This window comes from Nomascus leucogenys, chromosome 25 (genome assembly GCF_006542625.1).
Source record: "Nomascus leucogenys isolate Asia chromosome 25, Asia_NLE_v1, whole genome shotgun sequence".
NCBI classification, from domain to species: domain Eukaryota; kingdom Metazoa; phylum Chordata; class Mammalia; order Primates; family Hylobatidae; genus Nomascus; species Nomascus leucogenys.
Window position 1 is genome coordinate 3620219 of NC_044405.1, and position 12499 is coordinate 3632717.

At 41.7% G+C, this 12499-nt stretch overlaps 2 non-coding genes across 2 annotated transcripts; one reads left to right on the plus strand and one right to left on the minus strand.

Moving 5' to 3' along the window:
- The first annotated feature begins 9732 nt into the window (after nt 1–9732).
- On the plus strand, nt 9733–9793 carry LOC115833189. The gene has a single exon (XR_004028634.1). It is a non-coding gene; the product is annotated as a U7 small nuclear RNA (small nuclear RNA).
- Nucleotides 9794–11835: 2042 nt separating this feature from the next.
- On the minus strand, nt 11836–11906 carry TRNAG-GCC. Its single transcript has one exon. It is a non-coding gene; the product is annotated as a tRNA-Gly (tRNA).
- Between the last annotated feature and the right edge of the window lie 593 nt (nt 11907–12499).

A 12499-nucleotide genomic window follows, 5' to 3' on the forward strand; every position in this document is an offset into this window, starting at 1 on the left:
TGTTCCTATCTCCCCCAAAAACTCCTTCTCTAGAAATCCTACTCTCAGAAACTAGTAATCAGGCATTATGAAAAAGTACTTAATGCACTGGGCCAATTCATGTAGCTTATTAGCTATCTTCCTTTAGACTGAAAAAAAAAATTAGCCAAATTATTTACTAGCAAATCCGGAAAGTAGGTGAAGATCTTTAGCAGTTTAATGTTACTATAACAGTCTGATTCACAGGAGCACACACATCTATAAAATTCTCATCTGCACGAGCTGGCACACCCACATGAGAGAAATGTCATCCATGACAATGGGGCTATCAGGTCTTTTATAGCATACATTCTACTATAAATTTGTAGGGATCAAGGAAAAACTTCCCCTTTGCCGTCTGAAGGCTTACTGAAAAATCAACCGACAAAAGGCAGATTAATAGGTGAAATGGCCTACAGATGTGTCAGTGAGCATGAGGGAGAATCACACAATGATTGTCCAATATCCCAGTGAGGTACAGATGGTTGTATGTACTTCTTAGGGGAAAGACAGATAGAAATGTGTAGATGATTTTTAGGGGATTTCAATGGGCCTGGAGAACATACAGTGGCCTGGGATAAAGTCTTTTGAGCCAGCAGAGCAGACAGTGGTTTGTGACCAGTCTGTCCAGGCGTGTTGATAGAATTCAGTCTTTCTTCCCATGAGTTCAGTTAATAAAAACTCAGGGAAGGGGCCAGAAGTAATTGTTTTCTTCATTGTCAGGTCCAAAGTGTAGGCAAATAAGGAATTTCAGGGACAACTTCATCCTGCAAGGAGGATTAAGAGACAGGACAGGGAGGAGGCCCAAGAGACCTCGAGGCTTCTTCTTCAGTTCAGCATGTCAAAGTGCCATATTTTGGGGTATCTGTTTCTAAGCTCCAACACATTCAAAGTACCTCAAAAGAACCAGATGCTGCTAAGACAGTTCACAGGGAAGAGTCTGTCCTCTTCTCTGTATCCTGTATTTAAAATTCAAGTGGTTTCTCTTTCTAGGCTACCCCATAACTTTGTTGGTTAAAAGATGTGCTACTCTTTTAAAATGTCAAATTACAAAGCCGGAGAACTGGCCTACTTGATTCACATACTTTGCCTTTCTCAATCCCTATAATCTCAGCATCATACATTCTATCTTTCCGACCTGCATATTAAAAGGTATCTTAAAGACTATCTTACTTGGACTGAAACACAAGAGTATCTGCGAACACTGATTCAGCTTGCAAAATACATAGAAAAGTAGCAAGAAAAATGATGTAACATCCCACGTAGTCGGTATACTGGCCTAGTTTCAAGACTGAAAGCAGTCTGAAAGTGTCTGAAAAAAGTCGGAAAATGTGTGTGTGTGTGTGTGTGTGTGTGTGTGCAGCCATGCCTAACAGCTCATGTTTAGCTTTCTTTTTTTTCCTTTTCTTCTTTTTGATACAGAGTCTCATTCTGTCACCTAGGCTGGAGTACAGTGGTGCGATCACAGCTCACTGCAGCCTCTACCTCCTGGACTCAACCAATCCTCCTGCTTCAGCCTTCTGGGTAGTTGAGACCACAGGTACATGCCACCACAGTCCCCTAATCTTTTAATTTTTATTTTTAGTAGAGATGAGGTCTCACTATGTTGCCCAGGCTAGTCTTGAACTCCTGGCCTCAAGCAATCCTCTCACCTCAGCCTTCCAAAGTGCTGGGATTACAGGCATGAGCCTCCCAGCCCAGTCACGTTTGGCTTTTTCCTTTTTTTTTTAAACTTCAACTTTTATTTTAGATACGGAGGTACATGTGCAGGTTCACTACATGGGAATATTGCATGATGCTGAGGTTTGGGGTTCGAATTCCATCACCCAGGTAGTAAGCATACCACGAGATAGGTTTTTCAGCCCTCCCACTCCCCACCGGACAATAGTCTGTAGTGTCTTTTCCCATATTTATGTCCATGTGTGATTAGCTTTTCCCATATTTATGTCCATATGTGAATAGCTAGGTCACTTCCCAGAATGTTATATACCCACACACATTGAGAAAGTTTTTGGCACTAGAATTGCCCTGGGTGATTGTGTTGGAACAGGTGCCAAAACCGTCATGCTCTTACCTGAAACACTGCTGGGGTTTGCAGGAAGGCACTGATCCACCCTTCCTACAGCTCGTTCATGACAACAAATACAAGGAAAGCTGTAGCTTCCCGAGGGAGAGGGAGAGAAACTCTTGCCTCCTTTTAAATGAGTAAGCTAAGGGCCGGGCGCGGTGGCTCATGCCTGTAGTCCTAGCACTTTGGGAGGCCGAGGTGGGCGGATCACGAGGTCAGGAGATCCAGACCATCCTGGCTAACACGGTGAAACCCCATCTCTACTAAAAATACAAAAAATTCCGTCTCTACTAAAAATACAAAAAAATAGCCGGGCATGGTGGCGGGTGCCTGTAGTCCCAGCTACTTGGGAGGCCGAGGCAGGAGAATGGCGTGAACCCGGGAGGCGGAGCTTGCAGTGAGCCGAGGTCTCGCCACTGCACTCCAGCCTGGGCGACAGAGCCAGACTCTGCCTCAAAAAAGGAAAAAAGTTATGAACTAAGATGAAGGGAAAACGTAACACAAATATTTTTCAAGGAGTAGTAAGATATTAGAGCCCTAAAAGATCTGATGGGCACATTGTCTTGCTTGTTTCACCCTCATCATCATCATACAAGTTTATTTCATTTAAAAAATGGAAAACATAGAGAAGCATAGAAAGCATTCCAATCCCCCATAATTCCACCTCGTAAACATGCATACATTTATAGACTATGGTTCCATGGAACCTGATATATATGGAACCTGATAAAGGTGGATAAATTTTTCCTACCAAAAGATCATAAATTATATTTTGTTGTAGAAATTGTCTTTTTTACCTAACAACAAATCATTATGTCAGTAAATAAATATTTACCACATTATTGGTTGTTTTTTTGGGTGCTGTTGTTGTTGTTGTTTTGAGACAGGATCTCTCTGTGACGCTCAGGCTGGAGTGCAGTGGCGTGATCTCGGTTCACTGCAACCTCTACCTCCTGGGCTCAAGCAATCCTCCCACCTCAGCCTCCTGAATAGCTGGGATCACAGGTGTGCCACCATGCCTGGCTAACTGTCTGTATTTTTGGTAGAGACAGGGTTTCACCATGTTGCCCAGGCTGGTCTCCAACTCCTGAGCTCAAGCAATTCTCCCACCTTGGCCTCCCAAAGTACTGTGATTACAGGCCTGAGCCACTACGCCCGGCGTACCACATCATTGTTAATGGGTACATAGTATTCTCTTAAGTGGTTGTATTATAAGTTATTTAACTAATACCCTACGACTGATTGCTTAGAGTTCTTTTCAACTTCTATAATTATAATTAATTCTGCAATAAACAGCCTTCCGTCCAGGTGCAGTGGCTCACGCCTGTAATCCCAACACTTTGGGAGGCTGAAGCGGGTGGATCACCTGAGGTCAGGAGTTCGAGACTAGCCTAGCCAACATGGTGAAACCCTGTCTCTACTAAAAACACAAAATTACCTGGCTGTGGCAGCACATGCCTGTAATCCCAGCTACTTGGGAGGCTGAGGCAGGAAAATCGCATGAACCTGGGAGGCGGAGGTTGCAGTGAGCTGAGATAGGGCCATTGCACTCCAGCCTGGGTGACAGAGCAACACTCTGTCTCAAAAATAAATAAATAAAAATTAATTAATTAACAAACCCAGATTTCAAGTATCTCCTAATTTGAGGGACCAGGAGGGAACGCCATGACCATATATAGCTGCCTTTGTGCTCATCCCTTACATTATGACCACCAGGATACGTGAACTCAGCCTGTCTTTGAAGCTCTTAAATAATCCTCTAACGTAAAAACCTTAGTGAACATGTAAACATAACTGGAGTTTTCACAGAGAAGGTGGAAAACAGGTTTTGCAAAACACATCTCACAGAAAAAAATCCCTCATAGACATGTCTGTTCTTACTCATTATCTGTTATATCTGGGACTGAGGTAGATGGTGGCTTGCAAACAAATCAGTTCTTCTCAACTTGCTTCCTCAAACCTGTCTTGTTGCTCAGCCAAACAAAGGGCCCTCCAGTTACCAGAAATTGCCCTCCTTAGAAGAAAATGTAGCAATCATCTAAACCTGTTTTAAACATGCTCTTTGAGAGATCACGCCCAGCTCCAGCAGTTTGTATTAGAGTATTTCTTCAGACCCTTTTCTGTTAAATCCTTCAAGAGTGTTAACTTTTCTTCACCTAGTTTCTGCCCATTTCTTGTCAATTTTCTTTCTAGTTTTTTTCTTATCTTTCTTTCTGTTTTTTGTTTGTTTGGTTGGTTGATTTGGTTTTGGGTTTGGGTTTTTTCGAGACAGTCTTGTGCTATGTTGCCCAAGCTGGTCTCAAACTCCTGGGCTCAAGCAATCCTCCCACTTCAGCCTCCTGAGTAGCTGGGATTACAGATGTGTAGCATCATGCTCAGCTCTTTTTCTAATAATTTTTTCTTCTCTGGTTGCTACTGCAGTTGGTAACTTTACTCCACTATATTATCTAATCAACTCTTCTTTATATATGGAAAAACTATTGATTTAGATACTTTTTTGTGTGCGAAGTCAACTACCTTACTGATTTATCTTATTGTTTCTTCTGTTTTAATTGATATATTATTGTTATCCGCAAACAATAATTGTGTCTCCTTCTTTCAAGTATTCATACCTCTTACTACTTTCTCACGTCTAATTACATTGAGTAATTACATTGAGTAGTGCCTCTAAATTAGGAATACTAGTAGTGATGATGGACTTCTTTGCCTTCCATTGCAAAATCTTTTAATGCTTCCATGAAAAACAATACTGGCTTTGACATATAGTTTAAACATATACACACATACACACACAATTTTAATTTCAAAGAGTTCACATTTATTCCTATTTAGTGGTGGTTTAAGTTCCTTATCTGTATATTTGCTTTGTTTGCTTTTATTTTTCAACTAGGAAGAAATATTGGATTTGTCAAAGTCCTTTGAGATACCAGTCTACTGACCCATACTAAATTTGAATTATCTTCTTTTTAAACACTTAACTAAACTTAGACATGTTTATGGGCTGTTCATTCTATTGTACTAATCTACAAGTCATTTCTAACACCAGTACAGTGCAGGTCTATTTACTGAACATTTTAACACATTATAATAGCTAGAAATATTAGTCCTTCTATTTTTTTTTTTTTTTTTGAGATGGAGTCTCACTCTGTTGCCCAGGCTGGAGTGCAGTGGCACGATCTTGGCTCACTGCAAGCTCCACCTCCCAGGTTCACGCCATTCTCCTGCCTCAGCCTCCCAAGTAGCTGGGACTACCGGCGCCTGCCACCACGCCCAGATAATTTTTGTATTCTTTTTTAGTAGAGACGGGGTTTCACCATGTTAGCCAGGATGGTCTCGATCTCCTGACCTCGTGATCTGCCCGCTTCGGCCTCCCAAAGTGCTGGGATTACAGGCATGAGCCACTGCGCCCTGCGTCCTTCTATTTTTGTAATCTTTAAGATTTTCTAGGTAGGGCATGGTGGCTCACACCTGTAATCCCAGCACTTTGGGAGGCCAAGGTGGAAGAATCGCTTGAGCTCAGGAGTTTGGGACCACCCTGGGCAACATAGCAAGACCGCATCTCACAAAAAATAAAAATAAAATAAAATAATAAAGTTAATTAATTTAAAAAAGATCTTCTTGCTTCATGTGTCTTAATATCCTAACCATTATTATATTACTATCATGTAGATAGGCAAAATTAATAAGATAGTTAGAAAATAATACAAAATAATTTGGGGCACTTTCATTTAAAAATTAAAATACATCCAGTGCCATAAATTCCAGGAGAGGCAGAAATCGACATGAGCTTAATGAGTGATGAAAATTACCATAGATTTATTTTTTGCACATACACAAGATGAGAGACAGAAAAAGAGAGAGAAATTACAGAGTGGCGGAGTAGGCAGACATCACGCAACATGATCAAGGGCCATTCATTTTGAGCTGAAACATACATGTGTAGAAAGCATCCTTGTACTTACAATCCCAGTGACTATGAAGAAAAATAATTTAGCCAAATAGTTCCTAGGACAGGAAAAATAAGGAATTACATTTTGAGATAAGAAGTTAAGCTCTAGTATAACAATGATATTGGGTCAAAGAAAAATGAAAACAAATTTTAGAAATCTTTAAACATGAATAAAAGTTTCACCAAATCAGGGGTCTATTATAAGCATGTTTTGAGTTATTTTCTTTCCCAAAGACTTCATTTTTGTTTTAATTTATTTAAGTAGTATACAATTCTGAAAACATTTAATTAATGTCATACTGGTTCTTGTGAAAGGTGAGGTGGAGCAATTCCATTAAGCTATAGGGAGGTGAGGAGAGAGTATCTGGTAAATGAATTTCAAATAAGCTCCTTCGCAATATGCCCCTCCCATAACCTCTGTATCCTTGTCATCCCAAACTGCCCACATTCCGTTGAACTCCTTGCACTTCTCAGAGGACATCTTCCCTGTCAACCCATGATATCAGTTGGCTAGGGGAGGTCCCCAAATACTGGTGGGATCTTGACCCCTGCTAGTCTCCAGGCACTTGACACCATCATAGAAGGAATCCAAAGACGAGTCAGAAAACAGTGACTGTATGAAGATTTACTGCAAAGTGAATCTCCACGGAAGTGCAGTTCAGGCCTACTCAAGAGAGAGCCACTCCCAGCGGGGCTTGGGGCTGCTATCTTTATGAGTTTCTTTAGCCAAAGGGTGAAATATTCATGAAGATTTCTGGAAAAAAGGTGAAGATTTCTTGGAACTGTGGTGTCACCCATTTTCACACCAAATATGGGTGTTCCCAGAAGTGTCATGTCATTGGTGGGTATGTAATTTAGTGTGTTAATGAATGTACAGTGAAGTCCTCATGAGACCTAGGTCAAATCCAGCACCATGATGGGTCCAGTCAGCCTCAGCCAGCTTGGCCTACACCCTGGTTTGCAAAGTATCAGCCCCTAGCTTATGCAGCTATTTCAACAGTTTCCTTTTTGCTAGTCATGTGAAACTGCTGCCTAGAATTTTCTATTCTCCTACAACCACCCTGCATTATTCCTGTCTCACTATCCTTCAACTTCCACCCCCTTTTCCTCTAGATACTTGTACAGTACTCAGTTTCAGACAGAGGAGTGTGGAAATCGTCCCCTGCATCCCAGTCTGAGACAGGTAGTTCTTCTTTTTCTACCGTCGCATCTCATGCACACCTCTCTGAATCACTGGTTTTCTTGACTATCTCCCTCAGCAGAGACACCATGGAAGGCATCTTAATTGTACGTTCAGCATTTAGCATATGGAAGCATTAAAGATGTTATGAAAAAAACATAAGCTTTTTTTTTAACATCTTAAGAAATGTGGGGACAAGCTCTGCTCTCTACTGTATTTATTTTTCTTAATACCCTTGTGGTTAAAATGTCACATAACGATGTCACATAATCTCACTAATATCATATGTTATGGGTATGATATTAATAGTCATATTCAAACTGTTAATGAATCTCATCAAGAAAGCCCATCTCCTTTAGTGTCTATAAAAATTATAGAGGAAAAACACTGCAAGTCAGTAAGTATAACATTAAGGGGCCAGGCGTGGTGGCTCACGCCTATAATCCCAGCACTTCGGAAGGCCGAGGCCAGCGGATCATGTGAAGTCAAGAGTTCGAGACCAGCCTAACATGCTGAAACCCCATCTCTATTAAAAATACAAAAATCAGCTGGGCGTAGTGGCGGGCGCCTGTAATCCCAGCTACTCGGGAGGCTGAGGAGGAGAATCGCTTGAACCCGGGAGGCAGAGGTTGCAGAGGTTGCAGTGAGCCGAGATCGCACCATTGCACTCCAGCCCGTGCGACAGAGCAAGAATATGTCAAAAAAAGAAAAAAAAAAAAAAAAAAGAATAAGGGAATCGACCAGGCTCAGTGACTCATGACTGACATCCCAATACTTTGGGAGGCTGAGGCAGGAGGATCACTTGAGCCCAGGAGTTTGATCCCAGTCTGGGCAACACAGGGAGACCCCCGTCTGTGCAAAAATTTTTTTAAAAAGAGAATAAGGGAATCATAAAGTTGGAAAGGTATATGAAAATCATTCATCCTGTGGTTCCTAACTCTGGCTGAGCTTTTAATAAAATGCCAACAACGCCCAGTTCTTATGCTAAGAAAATTTGATTACACTTGTCTTATGTGGTGAAGGAGTAGCTGTGTATGTGCGTGTGTGTGCATGTGTGCATGTGTGTAGAGACAGGGGCTCACTATGTTGCTCAGGCTGGTGTCGAACTCCTGAGCTCAAGCAATCCACCTGCCTCAGCCTCCCACAGTGCTGGGATTACAGGCATAAGCCAGCAGGCCCGGCTAAGCAGTATTTTTTTAAAGTTCCCCAAATACTTCTAATATGCACCCAGAATTAAGGACACCCCATCTAATCCTACTCCATGTTGCCTAATCATTTTCCTGATGAGGCAACATGACAGGTGACGTCACTTAGGAGAGTGAGTAAGGGACACACTAAAAATAACTAAAGTTACTCAACGTAAAATGGTCTCTTTCCATCAGATCGTAGATTCATTATGGAAGGAATGATCAGAAAATCAAGAGATTGGGAAGAATTGGCTTGTTTAGATGACCAGTACGGGTGAGATTAACTAGACTGAAAGTAAAGCAACCACAAGCTGTATGTGGTGGCACTTCAAATAGGAGTAGTGGGAACTAACATGAAAAGAAAAAAATGATTACAGTTGGCAGGCAAAGGAGGGATCTGTGCAGGAAATAACTTGGCTGAATAAATAGAATGAGCTAAGACTAGATTATCCAAACACGAGATTCACTTCTAAATCAGACAGAGCTGAACTTAACAACAACTCTATCTAGCTGTAGTTTCCTCTCTGTATAAATTTTACACTGCTAGCGAGCATGGATTTTCAGTTCTCTGCAAATCTTACACCTGAAAACGAGAATATAGACGGCTCCCCGATTTGGAGGAACTGAGAATGGAAATTACACTGTTGCATGAGGTCAAATTTTTCTCAGGTTTATCTTACACATTTAGAATATTAAAAAAATAAATTGGGGATGGCAATGAGGGAGATCAATGCAGGAGGTCAACTAATATTTATTGGCAGAAGAGCAAGGGAAAAAATGTGGTGGTGTTTTGTTTTCCATCAACAGCTCCAATCTCTTCATCATCCCTCCAAGCCAACTTTATTCCCAGATGGTCTTTAAATTCTAAGATTTAAAGAAATAGTCTTTCCAGGAGCAGTCGCTCATGCCTGTAGGAAGGTTGCTTGAGGCCAGGAGTTTGAGACCAGCCTAGGCAACATGGTGAGACTCAAATCGTTTTGTTTTTTTTTTTCTGAGACAGAGTCTCCCTCTGTCACCCATGCTGGAGTGCAGGGGTGCGATCACGGCTGACTATAACCTCCATCTCCCAGGTTCAAGCGATTCTCCTGCCTCACCCTCCCGAGTAGCTAGGATTACAGGCGTACGCCACCACACCTAGCTAATTTTTGTATTTTTAGTAGAGACAGGATTTCACCATGTTGGTGAGGCTGGTCTGGAACTCCAGACCTTAGGTGATCTGCCTGCCTCGGCCTCCGAAAGTGCTGGGATTACAGGCGTGAGCCATCACTCCCAACCAAGACTGAAATCTAAAAAATTAAAAATAAATAAATAAATAAATAAATAAAAATGTTACAGCTCAGCTCTTCTAGAATCTGTCTAGCAGGTTTCTTAGTCTTCACCAGGACACCCGCCTACCCCCACCACCCCACCAAAAAATGTTTTATCCAGGATAAAACTGCTTGCCTTATTATTTTCTTAATTTCATGCTGTAATCATTTATACAGTTTCCCAACTTTTTTAGCATTAATCTTTCAAAATATAATTATCTTATCTCAGTTTGTGATCCTGATCGTATGTCAAGCAATATAATTTTGTGACTCATGCTTTTGGAATATTTTGTCTTAGCTTCCTGATTTCTATACACACATATACAAAGAAATCTCCATTTTTCTCTTCTTTATTCTTCTTTTATTTGTTTATTTATGTATTTTTGAAGATGGGGTCTCACTCTGTTGCCCAGACTGGATGTGTCTGGAATGGGGTGAGACTTAGAAATTACTGTAGATGTTGTTCATCCAAGTTCTCATAGTGAAAATTGTGAGACATTCAAACCACTCTTTGTTATGTTATGAACCATGTGCTTCACAAACTCAGATCTCAAAGCTGTATAGCAATCCTACTGTAGATTCAATCTAAATGTCAGCCCACGCAAATACAGACTACTGGATATAGAAATATTCCCACCCAAATATTACTTCCCAATAATCATAATAGTAAGCCCATACAAAAATAAAGCATCAAAGACTTTTTAGCTGCCTATCTACCATCCACTCTCTTTTCTACAGGTTTTCAAAAGTCTAATGGTTCCAACTTCAAAGTAAATCTGACTCAGCATTCGTCAGGGAAACTAACTCCCAATACTCCTTGACCCTTGCACCGTAATTCATAATGCTTCCATTTTTTTCCTAAAAGAATCATCAATGGCTCTTAAATATTTTTTTTTTTTTTTTTTGCACATATCCATCCACAAATGTCCCTCTTCCATTCTCCCCACGGGTACAGTGATATCTAATAATGAGTTACAAATTTTTTTTGTTTCCCCTTTAATAAATTTAGTACCGATGTGGCTCTGAATAATTACTAAACAGCCAATTTTTACGTCTTTAAAGTAAGTGTATCCAGGCCAGGTGCAGTGGCTCACGCCTGTAATCCCAGCACTTTGGGAGGCCGAGGCGGGCGGATCACAAGGTCAGGAGATCGTAGACCATCCTGGCTAACACAGTGAAACCCCGTCTCTACTAAAAATACAAAAAATTAGCTGGGCGTGGTGGCGGGCGCCTGTAGTCCCAGCTACTCGGGAGGCTGAGGCAGGAGAATGGCGTGAACCCGGGAGGCAGAACTTGCAGTGAGCCGAGATCGCGCCACTGCACTCCAGCCTGGGCGACACAGCGAGACCCCGTCTCAAAAAAAAAAAAAAAAAAATGCGTCCATCTCTTCCTTACCTGAACTGTTGTGAAGACTAGGGATAAAGTAAGTAAAGAGCCCGGATCTATCTGAAACACTCTTATCAATTGTTAGCTGTTATTTTTACTGTTTTCCCCCTATATTCTTTTATATGTTTAGTGTCTTACAGGAAGAGGTTAAAAAGTGCAGGGGTGCGAGCAATAGGGGACAGGGAGAATATAATAAAGGATTAACTAATAAATAGAAGATAGGAAAGGGTACTCCAAAAACAAGTGTCCGTTCCAGAACTTGCTTCCTAGTAAAGCAAGGTCCTCAGGCCATCTTCTCTGAACCTTGATTCCACTGTATTTTCAGTGTGCGAACAGTGATTTAAATCAGTCCATTTTAGCTGTCAAACTCATACCATTTGAGAAGACTCATAACCCCAGAGAGAGCTCTTACGAAGGAGGGATTAACATGGCAAACACATGCGCAAACTCCAGATGGCTAAGCTGAGACATGTTTGGGAGAAAAGTCTCTCTCCTGACTGGGGAGGAAATGCTATATAGGACGAAAACTAGAGTCTTTTGTGATACAGGATGGTCAATTAGTCACTAGGTCACAAAGCCTGTTCTACAAATCATTCAATTTAAGAAGCATTCGGGACCCCTAGAAAGTTTTTTTGTTTTTAAGAGGAAGTTTCGCTCACCGTTGCCGAGGCTGGAGTTATAACGGTGTAGTCTCGGCTCACGGAGACCTCCCGCGCCCGGTCCAAAACATAATCTTATGTTGCATGGGCCGGGAATCGAACCCGGGCCTCCCGCGTGGCAGGCGAGAATTCTACCACTGAACCACCCATGCACCGATGAAAAAGTTGAGGAAAAGCAGTAACATGATCGGAACCGACTAGAAGATGCTCTGTCGCTAGAAAGAGAATAGATAATGGAGAAGGAAGATGATCATAGTTTAGTCACTTGGCTGGGCATGGTGGCTCATGCCTGTAATCTCAGCACTTAGGGAGGCCGAGTAGTGAGGATTGCTTGAACCCAGGAGTTCGAGACCAGCCTGGGCAACACAGGGAGACTCTTGTCTCTAAAAAAAACTAAAAAAAAAAGAAAATGAGCCGAGCATGGTGGCACGTGCCTGTAGTCCCAGCTACTCAGGAGCCTGAGGAGGGAGGATTGCTTGAGCCTGGGAGGTCAAGGCTGCAGCGAGCTGTGGTCATGCCACTTGCACTCCAGCCTAGGTGACAGAGTGAGACCCTGCCTCAACAACAACAAAAAAGTTGGTCACTTGAAGTACTGCTACTTATTGATTCATGGTACAATTAAATGATGCCTCTCCAGATTGTTTGGGGGAATTGGGGGGTTTTTTGAGAATAAAGTGCTCCAGATAGCCGTGTGAGTACCTCTTGAATAAACACCAATTTTTTAAAAAATTGAATTCATTTATAT